This window comes from Aythya ferina (genome assembly GCF_964211825.1).
Source record: "Aythya ferina genome assembly, chromosome: 1".
Taxonomy (NCBI): Eukaryota; Metazoa; Chordata; class Aves; order Anseriformes; family Anatidae; genus Aythya; species Aythya ferina.
In genome coordinates, this window is record NC_140296.1 from 35,582,762 (window position 1) to 35,606,628 (window position 23,867).

At 38.1% G+C, this 23,867-nt stretch overlaps 2 long non-coding RNA genes across 3 annotated transcripts in view; both read right to left on the reverse strand.

The window, feature by feature from the left end:
* Positions 1–4,776: 4,776 nt before the first annotated feature.
* On the reverse strand, positions 4,777–13,761 carry LOC311430037. Its single transcript, XR_014688511.1, has 4 exons — positions 13,736–13,761; positions 12,172–12,297; positions 8,809–8,904; positions 4,777–4,888 (listed from the first exon to the last, which is right to left on the reverse strand). It is a non-coding gene; the product is annotated as an uncharacterized lncRNA (long non-coding RNA).
* Positions 13,762–19,006: 5,245 nt separating this feature from the next.
* Positions 19,007–23,867, reverse strand: part of LOC311430036 — a 40,032-nt gene continuing 35,171 nt past the window's right edge. For both annotated transcript variants that reach the window (XR_014688509.1, XR_014688510.1), the window contains one exon: positions 19,007–22,895. This is a non-coding gene — a long non-coding RNA (uncharacterized lncRNA). The remainder of the gene's footprint in view (positions 22,896–23,867) is intronic.

The window sequence follows — 23,867 nt, forward strand, 5'->3', positions numbered from 1 at the left end:
GTTTGTGTAAAAGCATTTCAAGTGCATCTCCTTACACTCAGCACCTTGTGGATCTGACCGAAGGACCTCACTGGCACACAGCCCCTCTGATTCTAGCGTACCATCCCTTAGGTCTTCACCGGCATGCCTGGTTTTAGCCCCTTCCCCCCTTCAACTCTAGTTTAAAGCCCTATCTATCAGCCCTGCCAACTCCTGACCAAAGATCCTTACCCCTCTCTTTTTGAAGGAAGCAAGTAATCTAGTTCAGGATCATTGACGTTGTGCTACATTTCCTATTTTTATTTTTATTTTTATTTTTTCAGAATAAATTCTGGGACTTCAAATACTTTACAGATGCTCAGAATCCACTTGAAATTATGTTATATTATTAACTTTTTATTAGGGTGCTACTGGACTATGCTAGAAGAGCCTGAATCAAATGCCACTTTATATCAGTGAAGATATAAAGTGAAGCTCAAATTCCTGTTATATCAAAGCAATTCCTGTGATTTTGTGATCAAAGAACTGTTGTGACAAAATTTTTGCCACTGTTAAAGCCATGAGGCATAACTATTGCTCCAAGGAAATCAGTGAAAGCTTTTGCTCTTGCCTCACTCATGATCTGTCTTAAAAGGTGCGATTCAGTTTCCCAACTAGAGAAAATTGATATCACTTGAGATACGCTATCATATTGCACCTGATCATTTGTCACTCCAGAAGAAGGGAACTGAATCCCAGTGGATCCTGTGTTACACCTGTCAGCCCCATATAAAACACTGATATACAAAATATCTGGAATAGCACTAAATAACTGTGTTTAAGCCACTGAAATTTACCCTAGGCATTTATTAACTTTGGAGTGATGTATAAGTGGGAGGAGATGAAAAAAATCAAATTTTTATATATGTATTTACATTTTTGGTATAACGTAAACATTAACTTGTCATTCAGCCTGCATTCCTTTAAATATCAATGACATGGGGGGAGGGGGGAGAAAGAGGGAAAGAGAATGTTGAAGATGTTAAGGAGGAGATCCAGAGATCCTAGCAGGTCTAAATTGTATTTTATTTTCCATGAGAATTAATGCATACTCTTTTTCTGAACTTTGAATACCCAATAAAATATTTTTATTTATTTGTCTCTAAATCACTGTTTTTTTAACTTCTCTTAAACTTCATATCCTTTGTTTTCTCATTATAAGAAACTGGGCTTAAATTTAGTGCTCTGTTATCCCTAGTCTTTTTTTCAGTATCATAAGGCATCTCAGAGTTAATTTCAAACTCAGTAATTTCAAGCACATGTTCAAATTCCTTTGGATGTATATACGAAGTCAACCATTACAAAATCTTCCCTCAAAGTGAACCAATTTTATTCCTCCTTGACACAGAATTGGGTATTTCTACTCAAACAAGCTACAGAATAGCTGATTGTACATATGGAGAACAATACAGTATCATGCAGACATAACAGTTTATGTCCTAGAAACTATATACTTACATTACCATAGTGCTGGGACTCTTACTCCTGCTGTTGTTACATACATTTTCCAATTGTTCTAAACATTTTTGTGTTCCTGTTGAATTCTGAACCATCTGAGACACTTTCCTTCAGACAACAATGTTTTTCCAGTGGCATTTGGCAAAATAAAAGCAGATTTTCATAAGATGAATTCCCACTATAGGTACTATCTGACACTCTCTAAAGGGCCAAAGGGAAGACAAAATAATGTATATAAAAATAATATACTGATTATATGTCAAGGCACATGCAAGACAAAGAGGTGATCCAAGACAGTCAGGATGGCTTCACCAAGGTTAAATTGTGCCTGACCAGTCTGGTGGCTTTCTACGATGGAGAGATTGCATCATTTGACAGAGGAAGACCGACTGATGTCAAGTTGGACTTCTGCAAGGCCTTTGACATGGTCCCACATGACATCCTGATCTACAAATTGGAGAGATATGGGTATGATAGGTGGGCCATTTAGTGGATAAGGAGTTGGCTTGAAGGTCAAACCCAGAGACTGGTGGTCAATGGATCTATATTCAAATGGAGGCTGGTGGTGAGTGGTGTGAATAGACAGAATGGAAGAATAGACCACCCCCCACCTCACTACAGCCTCCTTTAATGTACTTATAAAGAGCAATAAGGTCGCCCCTGAGCCTCCTTTTCTCAAGGCTGAACAAACCCAGCTCCCTCAGCCACTCCTCATAAGACTTGCTCTCCAGACCCCTCACCAGCTTTGTCACCCTTCTCTGGACTTACTCGAGCACCTCGATGTCCTTCTTGTAGCAAGGGGCCCAAAACTGAACACAGTACTCGAGGTGCGGCCTCACCAGAGCTGAGTACAGGGGGGCAATCACTTCCCTAGACCTGCTGGCCACACTGCTTCTTATACAAGCCAGGATGCCGTTGGCCTTCTTGGCCACCTGAGCACACTGCTGGCTCATGTTCAGCCGACTATCCACCAATAGTCTCAGGTCCTTCTCCGCCAGGCAGCTTTCCAACCACTCCTCTCCCAGTCTGTAGCTCTGCTTGGGGTTGTTGTGCCCCAGGTGCAGGACCTGGCACTTGGCCTTGTTGAACTTCATACAGCTGACCTCAGCCCATCGGTCCAGCCTATCCAGATCCTCCTGCAGAGCCTTCCTACCCTCGAGCAGATCGACACATGCACCTAACTTGGTGTCATCTGCAAACTTACTGAGGGTGCACTCGATCCCCTCATCCAGATCATCGATGAAGATATTAAACAGGACCGGCCCCAGCACCGATGATCCTTGAGGTCCCCAGAACCTAAGCCATTCTATGATTTGATGATTCTGTATATTGATGCAGATATATATATATGCGTGTGTGTGTATGTAGATAGATATATATCAGTTCTAATCCTTCTCTGGTCATGTGTGTTAAATGAAAGAAGAAAACATTAACAATTTACCTGAATATCAGATAGCAACCTCCACTGATACCTAGTTTTCTTCAAATGAAATCAGGTAGAAATCAGCTCAGGATTCTACAATATTGGATTTGAGTACATAAATGTATTTACGTGTGAACTAAGTGTCTAAGTTTAGTACATTCAATTTGTGACTGAATGTAACAATTATTTTTTTACAAACAAAAGCAAACAAACAAACAAACAAAAATGCTCTAATTACCCTCCTTCCCCTCCCCCCCATTTGAAAATTAGCAACAATTTATGTCCCTCAGCTACTGTACAGATGACCAAGAATGGAGTATCCAGACATCTATTAAAACACATCCCGTGCCAGACACAAAACAAAGCTATGCTGTGATTCAGTCTCTCTCATTCTGTTGTGTTGTTCACTGGCTTTCTTTCCAACTTGAAAAAGACAAAGTGTAGGATAATCACAGTTAGTTCATGGAGAGCTACTCAACACAACCGTAGTTACCTGAACAAATGTAGATGACTAGCATATGAAGATTTGTTCTCCACTGATTGTATTGATCAGATTTCTGTAATGGGAGATGAGCACTCAGTTAGCATGCAAGCAGAGCATTCTTAATTACAGACTGGAACAGAACCCCTGATTCAGCTGTCAATGCATAGGTATTTAGCACCACTGAGACAACCAGAGGTATTTATCACAGAATCACAGAATCACAGAATTTCTAGGTTGGAAGAGACCTCAAGATCATCGAGTCCAACCTCTGACCTAACACAAACAGTCCCCACTAAACCATATCCCTAAGCTCTACATCTAAACGTCTTTTGAAGACTTCCAGGGCAGCCTGTTCCAATGCCTAACAACCCTTTCAGTAAAGAAGTTCTTCCTAACATCTAACCTAAAACTCCCCTGGCTCAACTTAAGCCCATTCCCCCTCATCCTGTCACCAGGCACGTGGGAGAACAGACCAACCCCGCAAATGTAAAACACTCAATATCCTGCACCTGCTGAAGGTCTGGTGGTGCACACTGTAAGGTATCTCAGGTGACACTCAGCTGAGTTTAGGCAACTGAATTGAATCCATAGTATCCTGCTAAAAAGCTTTGATTAAACACTTTTCCAGATTTTTACAGTCAGAGTGAATGCACACTAGCCTAGAATTTAGTTCCATGATTATTACTGTTGTTTCAAAAAACAACTATCTCTATTATGTCAAAATAATTGTCCCCCAATATATTATTAAAACATACTATTGGCAAAAATATATATTCACAATTTACAATTACAATGAAATTACACAGTTTCATTTACAATGAAATTCTAAAAGCAGTGAAATGGCTGTAAGTGAGGATTTTCTTAACCAGAAAACAGATATTCTAAACACAAGAAAGGTGGTGTTTTTTTCTTTTACCATAAAAATATATTCCTGTAAATTGCATAGATTCTTGTACTTGTAAAGATTCACCTTGAGCAAGCGGAGTCTATGGATTAGAGAATCATTTAGAATGCATTTAGAAGCGTCTCAGAATGTATTATTCCTATGATTCACAGATTTGCAAATTAAATGATGTTAAAAGGAGGCAGGCTGAGGCATTAAAAACAAATGAGTAACTCTTCATATTTCAGATAAATCTGCTTTTTTATCATGATGTCATGTAATATTATAGCAGTGGTGGTGAGCCAAAGTTTTGTGCAATGCAAGGTTTGTGGGGATTAGTCTTCTTAGTCCTATTTACAGGGTTGGAAACTGTTCTCTTTGTAACACAAAGAAGTAATATAAATTTCATGGGACCTTAAATTTCACAGGAAAAATCCTAATATTTTTCAAGATACTTTTGAAGGACAAGAAAAGAAATGCACAGAAAGATATTGAATTCTCCATTCTCTGTCTCACATTGTTGTTTCATGCGTAGGTCTTACAGAGAAAGAAGTCACTTTGGAGTTCTCCTGGGACACAGCAATCGTGTATGAATCCATAATGTCCTCTGATCCATGCATTACTGGGGAGGGAAAAATCAAAGTACACTTTCTCTTCCAACACTGCAATGTGCTTACTTTCTCTTTTTGCTGATTACCTACTCTTTTTACTTTTGAAATAATATTAAAAATGTAAGCTGTTTGATTTACCATGTTATTTGTTTTAAATAACACATACAGAAATGGTCATCCATGCCCCCCCCCCAACACACTTGCAAGACAAACTCCCAGAAAACAAAGTCAACAGTAGCTGCCATGAATAAGGAGAGTGTTTTACATTTCCTTCAGCATAAAACAGGGAAAAATAAATCCCATCAGTAAGTAAATGAAGTGGATCTCAGCGTAACCAATCTATGAGCTGAAAATTAGTTTAAATCCCATGATAGGAAGGTTAAGAGTTTCATAGATTAGAGGGCCAAAAGGGACTGTTGTGATCAAATTTATGAACTTATGCAGAGATTTTCAAAGGCACAGAAGACATTTGGCTACCTAATTCCCACTGACTTACAAAAGAATTTGGATTTTTAAATGTAACTTCGTTAAAAAAAAAAAAAAAATCCCCTTTTTAAGAGTATTAATTTGACCAATACTAGGAACCCTAAATCATAATGCATAATAGTCAGTGTCATAGCCCATGCTTCAGTTATCAGTGTCTCACCATAGTCAAAACTCTATTCTACAAAACATTGTAGAATTCTCCATGACCAGATACTTTACCAACAGAGGAGCTAAAAGGAGCTTGATTGCTAGACCTATTCAGAGACCTGTGCAGCCCAGCCATGGTGGTGAAAGGCCCTTTGTATTGAAACAGAGGACACAACATTTGGACTGTTTCTATTTGGTGTAGGCAGAAGTAAATCCAAAATCTTCAGATGCTTTGTATGAAAACATGCTTCTTCTTTAATGTATTTGATAAAACTATTCTTTCACTGTGCAATATAACCTAATTTCACCACAACATGATAAATTACAGGTTTTCAAGATTACTAGAGCACAAAAAAAGATTTACTGCATTCAACCTGGAAGGGGTTAAACACATTCTAGTTACCAAAAAGTACTATCCCTGGATCAGGAAATGGCACATCCATCAAAAAACTTAAGGAAATTTGTTTGTCTCTTAGAATAAACTGTTTCTCCACAGTCTACTTCCTATATTTAAATACTGTTTTTCTTAGTTTTAAAAATAGTATGCTAATTTAACAACAGGGAACAGAGGAAGTGTTATGCTAGATGAGACAATGATTCATCTATTTCTACTATTAAGTTTCCAACAGTGGCCGTTAGCAGGAAGTGTTGTTTTGTTAGATATATCTGATCTCTCCTAACAAAAGTTTTAACACATCGATTATATCTCTCTTTTGTTATGTTTTGTAATTTATTTATTTATCTGACTGTTACTGGCTATGTGTTCTGAATGGCTGCCAGAATCAAAACCACATACTATTTTTTATTCCAACTTTGCTCGCTCTAAAAAGAGCAATTGCTGCTTTTCTCCAGCAGCCATACTCTGAAAATTCCTGTCAGTCTGAAGGATTCTCACTAGCTTCAGAGACAGAGAGAAAATATATTGAAGACTGGGAGTATTTGTAGAACTGATATTTTCATAACATGCAAGAAATCTTTTCAGCTAAACTACTGCTACTGCTGCTTCATTCCTAAGGTGACACAAGCTCTGGCTTCCAGTATGCTGACCTCCCATGAACAAAAGAAAAGAAATCCCAGCAATGCATTCACTACCTAAACATCTGTAATATTGCTACAAATTCACAGGCTAAAGAGATCACAAGATTCTTTTAATTATTTTTATTTATTACTCAGTTCCAAATAATCTCTCTGTTCTTTACTTTTATATGCTTTACAAGAGTTAAGCTCTGAAATTGTACTTTTGTGTCAATTCTGGCCAACAGCTACTTTGTCTACCAAATGGAAATCAGGAGAAATTGATATTAGTAATGAGTCAGTGGAGGAGAGGTAGTATCATCTTTTCACGGAGGCGAGTTTTCCAGTTGAATACCCTATCCAAAAAAATAGTCTTTAATGGTTTCAACCATCATACCGATGCCTATTTTGAAAGTTCAAACTAATAGTTTTGAAATGGTAATTAAATTAGTGGAAAGAGGTAGTGCACTTTTTTCTTTACCTTCTCCAACTAGTAGTGTCACCTTCTCTTTCTCTATTTAACTGTAGTGAAGATGAAGGAAGCATAATGGGCAACAGAAAATAACTATTCACAGATCTAGCTCTACATTCTTCCACGAAACATAGAAACACTTTTCCATCCAGCCCCTCTTTAAATTTTCATGCTCAGAGTGGGTTAAAAAATCATTTTTGAAGCTTGTGAGGAGGAATCATTCTTTATGTTCATTTTAGCTAAGATCTTCCTCTCATTTTATAGGGATATTTCATATCACTAATATCTTATGAGATCATTTCATTTGAAACTCTCACCATTGATTATTAATACATGGGTTCTGCTATATAGCCCAGATAATACCTCCCAAGTTGGATTTTCATCAGGCTGCTGCCTTTGGCTGCTATTGCATCAAATTCACATCCTTTTCGGTTTTCTTTGTTCTTTTTCCAGATTTCCTCTTGCACACTTCCTAAACACAGCTCTCTCTTCATTCTTCTTCACAGAAATGAGATATAATGACCCAACTGCCCTATCTCTCTCCCTTTGTTCCACCTCTCCTCACACCTGGTCAGTGCTGACTTTCTGTGGATGCTCATGCATTCTAAGCATCAATTTTCTAAGAAGCCATCACAGGTAGTAGTAAAACTGAACAGATTTTTCAGTCTGCACTTTAGCTAGTACAACAAAGACACAAGTCTAAAGAAAATTTAAAATATTTTCCATGATTCCACTCAAGGTTGTTCTTGATTCTTCTATAGTCCTGTTGCTCAAAGTCCTCCAATTTACCTCTGTTGAGACAAGTTCAGGGGAGCTGTTTTCTCTATTGGCTTCAAACTGTTCATGAACACTAGGCTTTGTCCAAGGTAGCTGCAATTCCTGCTTTCAGTATACACTAACTAAAGTAAGATTCAATTCAGAGAAGTAACTCGTTTTACACTGCTAATACCATTTACATCTTTGAAGAAGTATCAGCAATTGTCACACATTGCAGTGATCTTTAAAGATGCTTTATAGGAACCCCTCTTCTCTAAGGCATGAGGACAGAAGAAGGAGGCTACATGGTCAGAAAGTCTCTCTAATACACAGGTCTTGTGTAAATCAGAGTAACTAGTAATATTGATACCACTTGTGACCACACACACCTTGAATAAAATATTACTGTGCTCACTGATACAGTGTATCAGTTTCATTACGTACAGATGCTAAAATTTTATCTGTTAGGCCTTGTTAAAGCTCAGGACACCATGTAAGTGGTTTGCTTTTGCTTGTCTGACTGGCTTTCTGGAGAATCTTAATTTTTCTTGTTTGCTTCCTGTGGATGAGGTATTAAGAGTGACTGCTGTGCTTACTCAGCAAGAGAATATTGTCTATGGAACTAATTTATAGAAGAGCCAAGAATAATCACAGATACTACAAATGTGCAGTTCAGATGCAAACCCCACTCTTTGATATGGGTTTTCAGGAGAGAAATTCAGCATTTCTGGAAAATAGTCATGAGTATTATTTAGCATATTCATTCCTGGAGAGCTGGGAGAAGAAACTATACTAAGAGCACAGTATTTTTTAATCCTGAAAGATGATCAAACATTGCAGTAATGGCAATAAAGAATCATCCTCTTCTTTAAATAAAGAAATAAATAGAAGCACAATCATGTAACATATTTTAAAATACTTTACATTACTCTTATTATCATCTTACACAAATACAAAATTCACAGGCTGCAGTGTGGAAACAGCTGTAGTTCACTGCAAATATGCAACACAGCCTATTCTAAAGCCTTTAGTAAGCACTTAATATATAATATATACCAATAAACATGTATACTTGAGAGTAGCTCACTATAATGGAGTCTTTCTTCTTTGACATACTTCCACTTTTCCTCTTTCAACCCATAATCTTCTTTTCTAGGTGTCCAAGAGAGAAGAGAAGCATCAAAATACAAGACAGAGAGATTTTAGAAGCTTAAAGATCATTTAGAAATATAGAACATTTACACCATATTTGTTATATGATAAATCCATGCAGATTATAAGTTTTAAAATGTTGAAAGATGTATAAATTGATTGAATGAAAGAAGTTTAGGCTTTTGAGTCAAAATTATCTAGAAAACTGTATTTTAGAAAAATATTAAATCCATTTCTAAGCTTTCTTTGGTCACTTTGGTCATGTTTTTATCACTTTAAAAATGTGCTGAAGCAGATTTTACAGAGCAGGCTTAGTGTCACACCAAACAGAGTTAGCATATATTTTGAATTAGTACATCTTTGGTATTGCTTTGGTCACAGGTGAGCAATGACTATGGTAGTTTCCAGATTTTGTTCTATAGTTTATTTGTAGTGTGATTATTCTAGCAGTATAAGTGAGGAAGTTAAGAAAGATAAATTCAAATAACATAAAATCGGGGGAAAGAAAATTGAGCCTGATTTCTTTGTTGAGGTATAGCAAAGAAAGCATATCTTTCCCAATTAAGATGAAGTGATGTTGGTGATCTTTTTAACTTTGAGATATAGCTGTCTTCATTTTATTTAAGATCTCCTAGGTTAGTAGACTGAGAACTGCCTCTTGCTTTTATGAAACTATAAAGAAATTATTCTTTCACACAGAAAGGTTTCTTTCTTCCTCCCAGATGATTTATTTAGAGTTTGTACAAAGATTTCAGTATGCCTTCTAATTTGTTCATCTTTGAGCATACACAAGGATGTGATACCTAATATTTTGAATGGAAAAATATGCAGAAAATGCACTTAAAAATACCATGGGGACACTTAATACAGCAAGAAGAAACTGGAAAGGCACATCTGCATTTTGTTTTCCTCTCACTTAAGCCACCCTTGGAAATGGTGGTTTAGATATTGCCTGTGTGACATTCTGAATACCTTGTGTCTTGTTAACAAAATTTGCCTCAGAGATTTACTCTACTTTCAGTCTGCCAGTACACAGACCATCCTGAAAGCATCCTTTAAATAGGATGCTTTCTTACATTGCTCTATTTTTTATTATTAATGTATTCCAGAGGATGGGTTGTGAATGTGGCTTTCTTTACTTTTCATGGACAGAACTGCTATTCCTGAAGTTGTCAGCTCCAGCTGTGGCACAGAAATCTAAAAATAAATGGATATACTGCAACCTGGTGAGACTGTTATACTCCTGTGGTGCTTAGTCTTGCTCCTCAGTGAGTTACACTAGTTCATCAGGTCTAGTCCAATGGAAGTTCCGCCCCGCTCTCATGTATTTGTAGAGAAAGGTTTTGAAGTAGTAGCCTCTTTCTTGGGAGTGGGGAGGAAACTCGTCTGTTCTTGTTAAGCATATAATAAAACACATCGAAGATCCTTTCAAGTCTGCAGCAGTTCTGACATCACATAGTACCAGCACAAGTTTTATTCCTGAAAAGACCTGGATTCTGAAGTAATATGTAATTTCTACACATAAGTTGTACAGAACAACAGTTTGTTCAGAACAAAAATCATCCATTAAAAACAATCCTTTTCCCCCAAGCCATAGCCTCTTTTTTCTTTTCATATCCATTAGTTTGTGCCCTGTACATGAGTTAGGCAGCCTCTGAATACAACCACTGATGTGTTTACATAGGTTTCCTTCTTTGGAGAAGCCTTCTGTAGGCATTTTTGGTATTTTCTCAAAACAATGTGGCATCTCAGTGTGGATTTTCCCTATAAGAGGAAAGCAGTGACACCCTGAAATAAAATCAAAGCTACAGTCTCAGAATAATTAGCTTCAGAAATATGAAGACAGTACATTAGATGTCTCCTCCCAGTAGTCCAAAAACAAAAAAGGAAAAGGGAGGGGGAGAGACGGGGGGGGGGGAGGGAGAGAGAAGAGGGGGAAATGATCTTAAAATAAATTCAGTTTCTGTAAGAGAGGCAGAGAAAGAAGATAGTACCAATTGTCTTCATAAATGTGTTAAGTCACTTGCAATAACCATCAGAAGCTGCAGTCCCCTGTATCCCTAAGGAGAGAAAAAACAAACAAACAAACAAAAACAAAACAAAACAAAACAAAAAAACAAGTTCCATCAAAAGCTGACAATGTTGCTAATAGTCAAGAAATTGTGACAGAGTTTTAAAATGTGGTAAATAATATAAAGTAAGGCATTATATACACTGTCACCTCAGTGATTTGGCTTCAGATCTAGCCTCTGCAAAGCAAGGGGTCAGGATTAAAGAACAGCCAGACAATTCTTGCCTTTGGGACTAGCAGGGATGAGAAAGATCTGCCCTTCTGGATTCAGGGGAGGGAGGATGTGCAGCTCACTTCCCTCTGGAGCATTCCCCAATAGCTTCCAAGTAGCAAGAGCATACTCTTGCTACAGCTATGACAGCAGTAATTATAACCTCAAAGATGGTAGAATAGCTGAAACAGTAAGGGTCAGTATTAAAAAATGGGAGAAACCTATTGAGCTATTGAAGACCCTCTGGAAGGCTGACAGTATGTAGAAGACATGAGTCTACTTGCTTTAGAAGTTTCTCTTAACAATGACAAAAAGAAATTAAGACATCAGGTCTGAAAACATGCATTGTTGGAATCTAAGGCAGAGGAAAGGAAAAATGTGAATCATCATTAGTCATTATAAGGAAATAAAGGTATATGTTCTGAATACAGATGAAGCCCTTGACAAATGAAGTGATAGCTACTGAAAAGACAACAGAGCTCTCAAGCCTCCCTTATAATGATGGCACTACAATTGGGTTTTACATGAAGCATAGCCTGCTTGCGCCTTAGTTGCCATTTCTGAATCAGCTAGCAGTAACACATTACTGCTCCAACAAATAGCTTATCATTGAGCTTACAAAAGGTTAAAGTTCTCTTTATTTATAGATCACAGGAGCAGAGCAGCAGTGAAAGACAGTACTCACTACTTATGTCCATTTCTTCCAATTGTATCCTCAAAATGTGACACCAGCTTTTAGCCAAAGATGTTGTTAGTACTCATTCATTGTGGTGACTGTGCAAAGGTGTGCTGATTTTTTTTTACATACATGTAAATTCTTGCTAGAGTGTGCACTAACCTTTACTTTATATTTCACATGCAAGTTAGACTGTAGGAAATTAGTTCCAAAACCTCATCTCATTTCCAAGTGTAGTCACAAATTGTATTAGGTGGGTCTCACTGCTCCTCACCCCCATTCTGTCTGTTGTCTCTTCCCCTCACTAACTTTTTGCCTTCCCTGATTTCCGTCTTCATGCAGGGATGAAGGATGACTTGTGTCTTCCTCTGGGATCCAGCTCAGTTTCTTCCCCCCTCCAGTCTCTCCAGGAATCACAGTGTTGACTGTCTTTTTCTACAAACAAAAAGAACAAGCAGTAATGAAGTTTTTAACACTCTCAAGACGGTGACAGACACTTATGTCTCTTGCCAAGAGACTTCAGTGTGGGGGCTGCGCAGAAATTGTGTGGGTAATAATCTCTTTTAATTGGATCACAGCATAAGGAATCATTACATTTTGTCTGACATCTCGTATATCACAAACCATCATAACTTAGACCATCACACTGCAACCCCTTTATGTCTCGCATTAGACTAAAACAGAACTAGCAAGTTAACTGGAAGAAATGAGGAAATGTAGAATTACCATACTTCCTTTGGTAGTCTGTTCCACTACTTAACCATTCATGAAAATGAGCATTAAACACAAGCACTTATTTCCAGTCTAATTTTTTCCTACTGCAGCATCTTTCCCTTGGTTCTTTTTTTTTTTTTTTCTTTTTTTCTTCTTTTTTCCAACACCCCACCAACCTTTTTTTTTTTCTTTTTTTACAGTATTAGAAAACCCTCAAGTAGGGTTTCTGAAGTGTTCCCACAAAAATAGAATCAAAACACTAGAAACAAATCACCAAAAACATTCTCATGACTCTTTTCTGCACCAACTACAATTTTTAAACATCTTCTTCAAAATATAAACTCAAACTGAATCCCATTCCAGTATCAGACTCCTGAATACAATGTTCAGGAACAGTATAAAGATTATATAAAAAAAGACAGATATTGAGGAAGTATATGTAACAATCTCACTGTGTGTGAGAGAGACAATATGATTTTGTAGTTAAAGTGCAGGATGGGAATTCAAATGTCTGTGATTTAGATCTCATTGCATTGAAGACTGTTATGTAAATTCAGGTAATTATTTTTTCAAAATTTTTTGATTTTGTTACACCAGATGTACTAAACTGCAAGTAGGAGTTTCTCAAGGGTGTTGCAACATTTATTTCTTTATACTCTCTAAGTGCTTTGGGGTCCCTATCTGAAATCATTATTACTATTAATATTCATGTACCTCACCACATTTTTGTTAAAGTGATATCGGTAAAGGTATTCTAGAAATTATGGTTATATCTTTGTGAAGTACTTCTTTGTAATCCAAAATAATATTCAATAAAATTGAAGAGATAGGAGCATCTTTCTGATTTCAAGTCTGAAAATCAAAAGTTTGAAATACAAAAACAACCCTTAAGAAGAGACTTCATTTTCCCCTTTAACAAGGAAGTCCAATATATTTATGCATTTCTACTCATCCAGTATAATTAGTCTATGTCCACAAACAGAAATACATATTTATGTATAAAGTTTAATTCTAAGGTTGGAAGGTGTAATAGAGCCTAATTTTATTGTACTAGATATTTTTCCTAGAGGTGAATATTGATTTCACACTGTCAAACAAACTGCAAAATACATTATAACAAAACAATTAAAACTGCTGATAATTATTACAATTAACTCACTGCTTCGTACTAATAGAATGTTCAAGCATCCGAGAATTCATGATTATCAGAAACTAATGGATGTTCAGAAGAGGATGTCATTTTCTGTAGCAATTTGTTCTTGGCCGATTTAATGTTCCCTCAAAACATTTTTCCATTCCCAAACGTCTCATTTGTGGCTTTGCAAAGGAAAGGATCATGATAGTATTGTTTCAGTTCTTATTTTGTCTTCAGAAGGCTTTTCACTTTACTGTTATGCCAGGAGCATATATTCCAAAGGAAAAAAATAAAAATAAAATAATAAATAAATACATAAATAAAAACTTGAAACATTTTATGCATTCATTTTTTAAATATAACTGGAAGATTGTCATTTACAGCGGTGATAACACTATACACTGAGGAGTATAGAGTTTTGGCCAAAAGAAGGACACTGAAATCTGGTTTCTTCTTATTTAGCAGTATTTCTGTGTTATGTGTACAACTCTGGTTGCATGAAATCTCTTTATTATAAACCTCTTGATCTGTGTTGTGCTGCTATAACATTTGGGTGTTGTTCCAGTGCCTGAGAGTAATGCTGCTCTAGCATTGCAAGAACAAGCATCCAAATGGAGTTTAGCAATTCAAATCCAAACAGTGCCTGCAGTAGCCCTTTGATAGAAAGAGCAAGTTGGGAACAGCAAGGGACAATCCCTCCAAGCTTAATCCTGTCCACACGCATTTTTTGCACTTGCAATGCCAGCTGTACGTCAATTAAATGTTGCTCTGAAATGGTATCTTTTCTGCAGGGAGTCATACAGCTGATTTGGCAACCCCTTTATTATGCCACTGCAAAAACTCATGATACAACAATTTAATCTGTAATTTACTTTATGAAATACTATTATGAACTTTTCAACAGGGAGTACTGTGATCAAGGATCAATTCTATAGGACACCTGTTTTACAGAACAAAACTTCTCCAGTGACTAATATCTTGGGAAAACACATTTCTGAAAAGCTACAGTGTCTGCAAAAGCATGAGACAATTAAATTCCTTGCTGAGATTTGTATTTCCAGTATCTTAATTTTGTTCTTTGGAGAAATAATGTAGTTAACAGGAACAAGCAAATACTATTAATTATCTCTTCAGCATCACCTGTGTGTTTTTGTGTATTGAACTGACAGGAGAACATGGTTTGTGATGTAAGGCTCTTACATTTTCTTACAAATAAGCAATATAATTCAAATAAATGAGCCATCGGAGCCTTGAGAACCTTCCCATAGAAAACAAAAGATAGCCGATGAGAAAGAAAGCTTCATATTCCTTCATTAAATATGTTTAAGTTATGACATATAAGATTATAGACATAAGACATAATAATATGTTTGAAGAATAACAGAGTTTCTGAATTTTAAATAAAATTCTCAATAAGCTGGAGCAGACTTTCCAAGGATTACTTTAATCTTTTTTTAAAGCAGGAAATACACTAGTGCTTTGCAGATTTTTAAAGCAGGAAATGTATCAGTGCTTTGCTGAATCAGGGCCTAAAAGAGCAATCCAGTCACACTCTGGGACAAAAATATCACAGTGTGTAAAATATCCATAATGTGATTAAAAAGAAAAAGGTCATTTTGAAGCTTAAAAAAAATTGAGTTGAAGCTTTGAAATGTTTCTACACATAGGGTAAAGAACATTCAACTTCACTCAACATACAGCACCACTAATATGTTCATCTTATAACAGTTTAGCTAATAAAACAGCTTGAACAGCTTTGTGTCACTGGGGATAGAGGTAGGGAGCAGGTAAGCCCCCCCTGGATTTAAATGGCCGAACGCCTATTAAATAGAACACCTTACAAAACACCAGTTAAATTGATATAGATATCTTCATGCATGACAAATCTGGTGACCTTCTACAATGGGTTTATAGCATTGGTGGATAGGGGAAGAGCAACTGACATTAACTACCTGCCTTTCTGCAAAGCATATGACACTGTCCCCCATGTGACAAGCTTGTTTCTAAATTGGAGAGACATGAATTGATGGATGGACCAGTTGGTGGATAAGGAATTGGCTTGATGGCTGCACTCAGAGGTCCTGTACCTGGGCCAGGGCAATCCCAAGTACAAATACCAGCTGGGTGGAGAATGAATTGAGAGCAACCCTGATGAGAAGGACCTGGGGGTGCTGGTGGAGGAAAAACTGAATATAAGCTGGCAATGTGCACTTGCAGCCCAGAAAACCAAGCATATCTGGGGCTGCATCAAAAGAAGTGTGGCAAGATGGTTGAGGGAGGTTCCCCCTCTGCTCTTCTCTCATGAGACCCTACGTGGAATGCTGTGATTAGCTCTGGGGCCCCCAGCACAAGATAGACAGGAACATATTAGAAAGAAGCAAGAGGAGAGTCACAAATATGATCAAGGGGCTTGAGCACCTCTCCTCTGAAGACAGGCTAAAAGAGTTATGGTTGTTCAGCCCAGAGAAGTGGAGGCTCCAGGGAGACCTTATAGCAGCCTTCCAGTACCTAAAGGGGGCCTCATCCTTTCCAACCCAAACCATTATAAGATTCTATATGCAAGAGCAGAGTATATTGCTGAGGGATGAATGCAAATGCCAGCTATTGATTACTGACCACTGAACATATTTGTGCCTGTGGGAAACAACAGGGAACTGAAAAACAAGTGAGAGTAGTGTTGATAATTCTTTAGATAAAGCACAGGAACAATAGGTCTACTCCGTGTACATCTACATCGGAGTACAATGCAGATGCCACAGCTAACAGATACCAAAGCCAGGCATCCTTATCATGGCATGCTGCTATTATGCATACCTGAAAGAGGAACTAAGTCAAGTATCTCAGCAAGTCTATGGTGAATATTAAGATTTTAAAGACAGTTCTGAATAAGGAAAGATTTGGAAGCAACCAAATTTGCCTGTTGTTGGAGCCTAACTGTGCTCACAGAAAGACAGGCCTCATTTTATCTAAGTGAGCAGGGTGGCAAGAAATAAACATCTGTCTTTGTCATGAACTTCTCCTCCTAATGGGAAGATTCCATAATATCCAAAACAAGGGCTTGTCCACTTAAATCACATAATATCTCTCTGCCGGGAGGCAGGAAGAACACCTAGTAAATTCACGTAACCAAAATGTGTCTCTACATCTGCAATATTCACTTAGAACCCAGTGTGCCAATTGAGATTGCCACTTTTTGTGACACGTTATGTCTGGCTATATATTTGTTCTGCATTTAGCCACTGGAGCCGTGATTTTGTCTTGAGACTGTCTATACTGTCACAGTACAAAACAAAACAAAAATTCTATTTCCTCTCAATTTTAACATGGGAACATGATGTTAAGTAAAATGCACGTGAAAAATTAGGAAAGACTACGAAGTTTTTGGAGGACTTTGGAGTACCCAGTGCTAGAATACAAAAGATTTCACTTTCTCAAAGTATAAATGTGGGATAACATCTTTATCAAATATCTGGGAACAGTTGAATTGTACTACAATTTCTAGAACAATGTTCTTCTATGATCTTTTTTAACTACAGTCTGATTCCTCCCACCCCTTTTTCAGACTCCATAGCCAAACTGTCATAAAGAGTTGCTAAGACTGATTCACATTTTAAGAGTACTGTGGATATGTAAAACATGAATTAGTCTTGCTAGTCTTGCTAAGGGAATTAGAATCAGAATGTAAATAAAATAAAAAAATAAGGAAAAAATTACCTTGTCAAGCAGCTGTGATCAAATTTGGTATCAAATTCAGCTTTTGGGCTTACTTCTTCACTGAAATTTTATAATGTACAACACAGCAGACTGAGACCCCACAATGCACATCTTTCACTTCTGAGTTCAATTAGACATGTCCTAGGTTCACAAGCTTGGCAGGCTCAAACAAGTTATTTGTGTTTTTAAAGCAATCTTTTTTTTTTTTTTTTTTTTTTTTTTTTTTTTCCTTCAGATGTAACTTTCCCAAATGTACTCATGAATCAAAGACTGCAAATGTAAAGCATCACATCTCAGTTCTGGCATCTCAGTACCCTTCCCAGACCCAAAGGTCATTATCACATTCAAAGGTCTGAAATGCACATAACACAGTTTCTAACTCTGGCAATGTGACAGAATAAGCCAGGAACTAGCAGATAAAGACATGTGTCATCACAGATCCCTGGAAGAACAGCAGGGGGTATTGAAGGTAAACACACTAACAACATGTCCCAGTATAGCTGAATTTCAGCTTAAAAATGAGAAAATGGGTACAAAGATTTTTTGAAGTCTCATCTGAGTCATATGGCACCATTAAATGCAGAGAAAATCTTTCTTTCCAAGACAGTTGAAATCAGCTTTATTACATGAGTTTTTAATTCTTCATTGTTCACTGCAGAATACACCTCCCTGAAAAACTCAGAGCTGTTGGCCACTGAAGCTAAAAAGATTGCTAGTTATTGATAACTGTGAAAAACTCTTTAATTTGGGCATTTATGAAGGACACAATAAAACAAAGAAAGCTCAATGACTTCTTACCTCCTGCAGTGAATTTTAAATGCCCAGAGAAATAAAGGTTGTCATCTCTTCAGGCCTTTTATGGTCAGACTTGTAGATTGGCTAAAGTAGTGTACTGTGAGAGTGTGGGGCTGAGAGAGAGTCAAACTCCTGCTTTTTGCTTCCCTGCTGCACAGAGGCTCAAACAGGTCACAAAGGTGAATCGCACAGAGTTTTTGATAGAGTGTTTAAAACAGGGAAGTATTTTCCATTGTTCACCTCACTTCTGTAGGCATACAGAAAGCGTATTTGTGTTGCCAGTGAGAAAAGACTTGTCTTTTTACCACAAGAACATTCATCTCCCATTTTTTCCATGACCAAAATACTGATGTTAACTCACCACAGAACAAATGTGATGGATGCAAGAGTAATCAAACAATGACTGAATCTGATGAGTGCATTTTACGTCTGAGACTAGTTTCCCATTCTCCATCCCGGGCTGAAGTAACTGTGATTTTAATTAATCTGCCATAGAATGTCATAGCATAAATGAGTTCAAAAGATTTCGATACAATCCACAGCACATCACAAATATCACCTTCAGCTACAGCCATTTCTGTAGTCTTAAATCTGAGAGATATGCAGATAAGATGACAGGTGTAGCATGTAAGAATAAAATATACTAGAAATCAATTACAGTCAAGTAATTTTTCTTCCTTAAGCAAAATTTTATTATTAAAGAGAAATTAGTACAACAAAAGTGGCTCTAATTTCCTTAATGATTGAAAGATCTACATATTTTCTCTAAAAACTAAATTTCACTCTTTAAAAGTAAATTATAAATAAATTGTCTTAGTTTTTCACGATTGCTATAGTGCATCATATTGGAAACTGTGCCACCTGCACTGAGAAATACATCCAGTAACTCATCAAACAATCAAATGTAATTAATATGATAGTCACAATTTATATGATGTTTTTTTACCTAATGTTATATATGGAGTGGTAATTCGTGTCGAGAAAATAGTTGATATTAATAAAGAAAGGGGAGATTTGCGAATGTGGCCATGGGGGTTGGAAAGCCCCGTGGTTGAAATAACATTAGACTCTTAACGATGAGGCCATCAGGAATAGAAAAGAGTTTAGAGGGAACAAAGAAGGGTGATTCAGGAGACTCCATACAGTCTCCCGGTTTCTTGTTCTCCAGCTGTTAAGGCATGGATGTTTCTGGGTGTTTGCTGTTGTTGTTACATTCAAAGTTCTTTGACCAATGAAAAGTTGTTTTGAAAAAAACTGCTGTGGAAAGAAGGGTATAAGAGGGAAGCCTACCCTCAAGATAAAGAAAAGGCAACACGATGAAGTTATGTCATCAATAAAGAAGCAGGAAAAAGAAGTGAAGAGGAACAGGCTGGCAGAATGGAGACCAGGACAGGAACAGGCACTTTGATTGCCTCATGAAGATAGGTTCGGCCAAACTCAGCAAACTGCTCAGAGAAGCTCGTACAGAAAGTCGCTGGAAATAGGCGCACGGGAGCTGGAGAGAAACTCGAGCTGAGAGAAGCGGACCCGTGCACACAACTGCCTCTCGCTGGTAGGCAGCTGCACATTATGGGGAATCATACGTCCTTAGGAACAAAGACTGTCCTGGTAACCTTACAGCTTATTCTCCTTCTTAACAATCGGACAGTTTATGAGCCTGAAATATGGGACCAAACTGAGGTCAAGGTGTGGGACTCTGCAACTAAAAACGACAAGGTTGCAGTGGGATTGCTCGGCACCTGGTGAGCAATCTCTGAGGCCTTAAAGAGCCATGTGGGGCCACAATCACAAACGTGTGGCTTGCCAGACAGTGAGGGAACTGCGGGCTCCTTTACTGATCCAACCGCTACGCCATGGGCCCCTCTGCTGCTACAGCCATCGAAGGCTTTTGCTGTTACGACCCCTGTTGACCTGAATGTGCCTTTTGACCCAGGCCTATTGGCCTTGAAAAGGAGATGGATATGCTTTTCTTTGATCCGGGAAGAACGGGATACATAAGGCCTGAAGACCGAGTTGCTTAACAACTTAAAGCGAGACATATTGTTCAAAGGGAATGGAAAATGGAGACTTGTATGTAATCAAGAAAAAGAGTGGAAAATGGAGACTGTTGAGTCGTGGAACTTGGAGGATTGTTTGTTACCTTTTCTGATCATACATACGTATAGGTGTACTCGAGTTTAGTAAGTCATGGAACTTAGAGGATTGTTTGTTACCTTTCCTGATTGTACGTATGTATAGGCATACTTGCGTTTCATATGTAAAGCAATGTTCTGTGTTTTTAGAATGTTTGATGTTTGTGTGTGAGTGTTGGTAGTGCGTAGACTCCCTGCACACCCAGCACTGTTTACTTGCCTTTTATACCTTTTAGAAATATTTGTTTTATAAATATTACAAAATTCAGATTGAGTTGAGACCTCATTTATAACAGTACCAAATAATAAGTCTGGAAAGAGATTTTTTTTTGCTTGACTTGCTGTTTACATATTTGGCTAAGTGCATTCTATGTGTGAGTAAATTAGAGATCAAGACATGCCATAAAAATTCTAGCATGGTAGAATCTTTTTCTACAATCTCTTTCAGATGTAAAATACGTAGTCCACCATTATCCTGTCTTAAGAAAGGAGTCACCCATTTGAAGGCATCTAAAAAATGCCATTCTCAGAAATGTAATAGATTACATACTTAGTAATAAGAATCCTTTTCAGAGGTCCAATTAAGAAATTAAACACAGAAAATAAATGTATTTCCTACTTCTTTTTTCTTTTTTCCCCAGTCTAAAAATCTAAGTCCCACAGAGTTATATTGTGCTAATGCTACCAACAATAGTAAGCAAGGACTGCCCCTGCCACCCCTTTCTGAGAACAGCTTTCACAGATTTCTGTACAAATGCTACATCCTCTCTGAGTAAATACTCAGATGTTGTACACCTTTTTTACCTGTTCGTATTGGCTTATGTCCTATACTAGTAGCCTGTATCTGCTGCATGGGGTGGAATCTAAAGCCCAGGGAGAAGTCCTTCCACTCCCTGTTCAATTTAGGGATGTTCCAACAGAAAAATGCTGAATCTGTGTGATGTGTTAGCAATCTTGTCCCTTCCCCAGACAGACCTCTAAGTCAGGGCTGTTATAAGGTACTTCCACCTAGGCTAAGAAGCACAGAACCTAATCATCAGTTAGCCTTTGAAACAGCTAAGTAGAGCTCACGCCTAAAACAAGGTCTTTATAAAAAGGAAGAGATTATCTATAGGCCTTTTACAGCACAGCCTTTTGATTCAAGTGTTTACACATAAAATTGGATTCTAGGCCCATTTTGACTCAAGATTAAACCTTCAAACCCTAATGCCAGAACTCTCAGCTCCAGAGTACAGCCTAGTGGCAGTACGGAAAAAATGAAAAAGGGAAATACTTCCCTTGTCCTATTTAGTGAAACTGAGCCTTTGTGAATCAAGAATTAAGGTGCCAAGAAGTCAAAAACATGTGAGCAGAGTCCAGTGAACCATTGCCTTTTCCCAGGGGTATTTATGATCTCTACTCAATGATTAAAATGTAAAGTGTAATGTGTAAAATATACTGGGAGAAAACAACAGTGCCAAGAGCATTGCATTGCCATCATCCAAGAGTTGGAAAAATATGAAGAGAGCAGTAAGAGCAGAGAGAAAGACAGAGATACTGTAAAATATCACTTTAGAAGCAGAAAGAGAAAAAAAATATACCATTCCACAAGTGGTAAATCAGAGGCAAGATATTAGATGGCTCATTCAATTTTATGCAACAAGTATACAGCTGAGCTAAGACTAGGAGACTCATTCTAGATACACAAAATCATAGAATCATAGAATAATAGAATGGTTTGGCTGGAAGGGACCTTAAAGATTGTCTAATTCCAACCCTCCTGCCATGGGCAGGGACACCTTCCACGAGACCAGGTTTTTCAAAGAGCCATCCAAGCTGGCCTTCAGCACTTCCAGGGATGGGGCATCCACAACAACTCTGAGCAACCTGGTACAGTGCCTCACCATCCTCATAGGAAACAATTTCTTCCTAGTACCTACTCTAAATCTATCCTCTTTTAGTTTAAAGCCATTACTCTTTGTTCTAATACTATACTCCCAGACAAAGAGTCCCTCTCCTGCTTTCCTGTAGGCCCCAGTCAGTTGCCAGAGGGCTGCTATAATGTCTCCATGGAGCCTTCTCTTCTCCAGGTTGAACCCCAATTCTCAGAACTTGTCTTCATATAAGAGGTGCTCCATCCTTGTGGCTCTCCTCTGGACTCTTTCTAACATGATCTTGTCCTTATTGTGCCAGGGGCCCCAGCGATGAATGCAGTACTCCACGTGGGGTCTCAGAAGAGCAGAGAAGAGGGGGAGAATCACCTTCCTCAACCAGCTAGCCAGGCTTCTTTTGATGCAGTCCAGGATACTGTTGGCTTTCTGTGCTGCAAGCACACATTGTTGGCTCATGTTGAGCTTCACATCAACCAACACCCCCAGGTCCTTCTCAGGGCTGCTCTCAATTCATTCTCCACCCAGCCTGCATTTATGTGGATCTTCTCCATGGTCTTGCCAGGCACAGAGGTGAGACTGGCCTGTAGTTTTCTGGGTCTTCCTTTTTTCCATTTTAAAAAATCAAGGTAACGTTTCCACTCATTCAGTCAGTGGGAACTTCAACAGACTGCCCTAATAATAAGAGAAAAGAGAGAAAGGAAGAGACAAACTAACTCCAAAAAATATATATATAATAATAATAAATAGATAATAATAAATAGATAATAATTTAAAACAAACAAACAAACAAACAAAAAAAAAAAAACTAGAACTAGAATGACCAAAAGACAAAGTGGTTCTCTGAAAAAAAAAATAAAAAAAATAAAAAAATGAAATAACATCAGCAAAAAGTAGAAGAATTTTTCCTCTTGAAGACATAAGTAGTGTAAAAATGGTTATCAGACAACCTTATTTTGTCTTCTGCTTTTACCTTTCTTGGCCCATCTTATCTCATACAGTTCAGTCAGTGGAGAAAGAAATAATTACTGTAATTTTATTAATAGGTTAATTTTTGAGCTTCCGTATGTGGTGGTTACACTCGGGTGGGCAGCCAAGCTTCACCACAACCGCTCTCTCAGTCCTTCTCCTCAAAGAGAAAAGGGGAGAGAATATGATGCAAAATGCTGAAGGGTTCCAATAAGGACAGGGAAATCACTCAACAGTTATCGTGACGGGCAAAACAGACTCAGAGTGGGGAGACAGTAAAACTTATTGCCTATTACTAACAAGCTAGAGAAGTGAGATGCAAAGGAAAGAAACAAGTAATACCCTCCTTCCCCTCCCCCCCCCCCCCCCCACCTCCACTACCTTCTCCCCCGCCTCCCTGTTCACCATCTTCTACCTCTTCCCACTAAGTGCTGCAGGGAAATGGGGGAGTGGGGGCTCCGGTCAGTGCCTAACACTTTGTCTCCACTGCTCCTTCATGGTCTCTCTCTGCCCCTGCTCCACATGGGGTCCCTCTCATGGGATGCTATCCTTCCATGGGCAGCAGCTCCCCCCAGGCCCCTGCTCCTGCGTGGGCTCCTCTCCATGGGCTGCAGCTCCAGCCCAGGGCCTGCTCCTGCGCAGCATTCCTCCAGGCCACATCCACCTGCTCCACCGGGG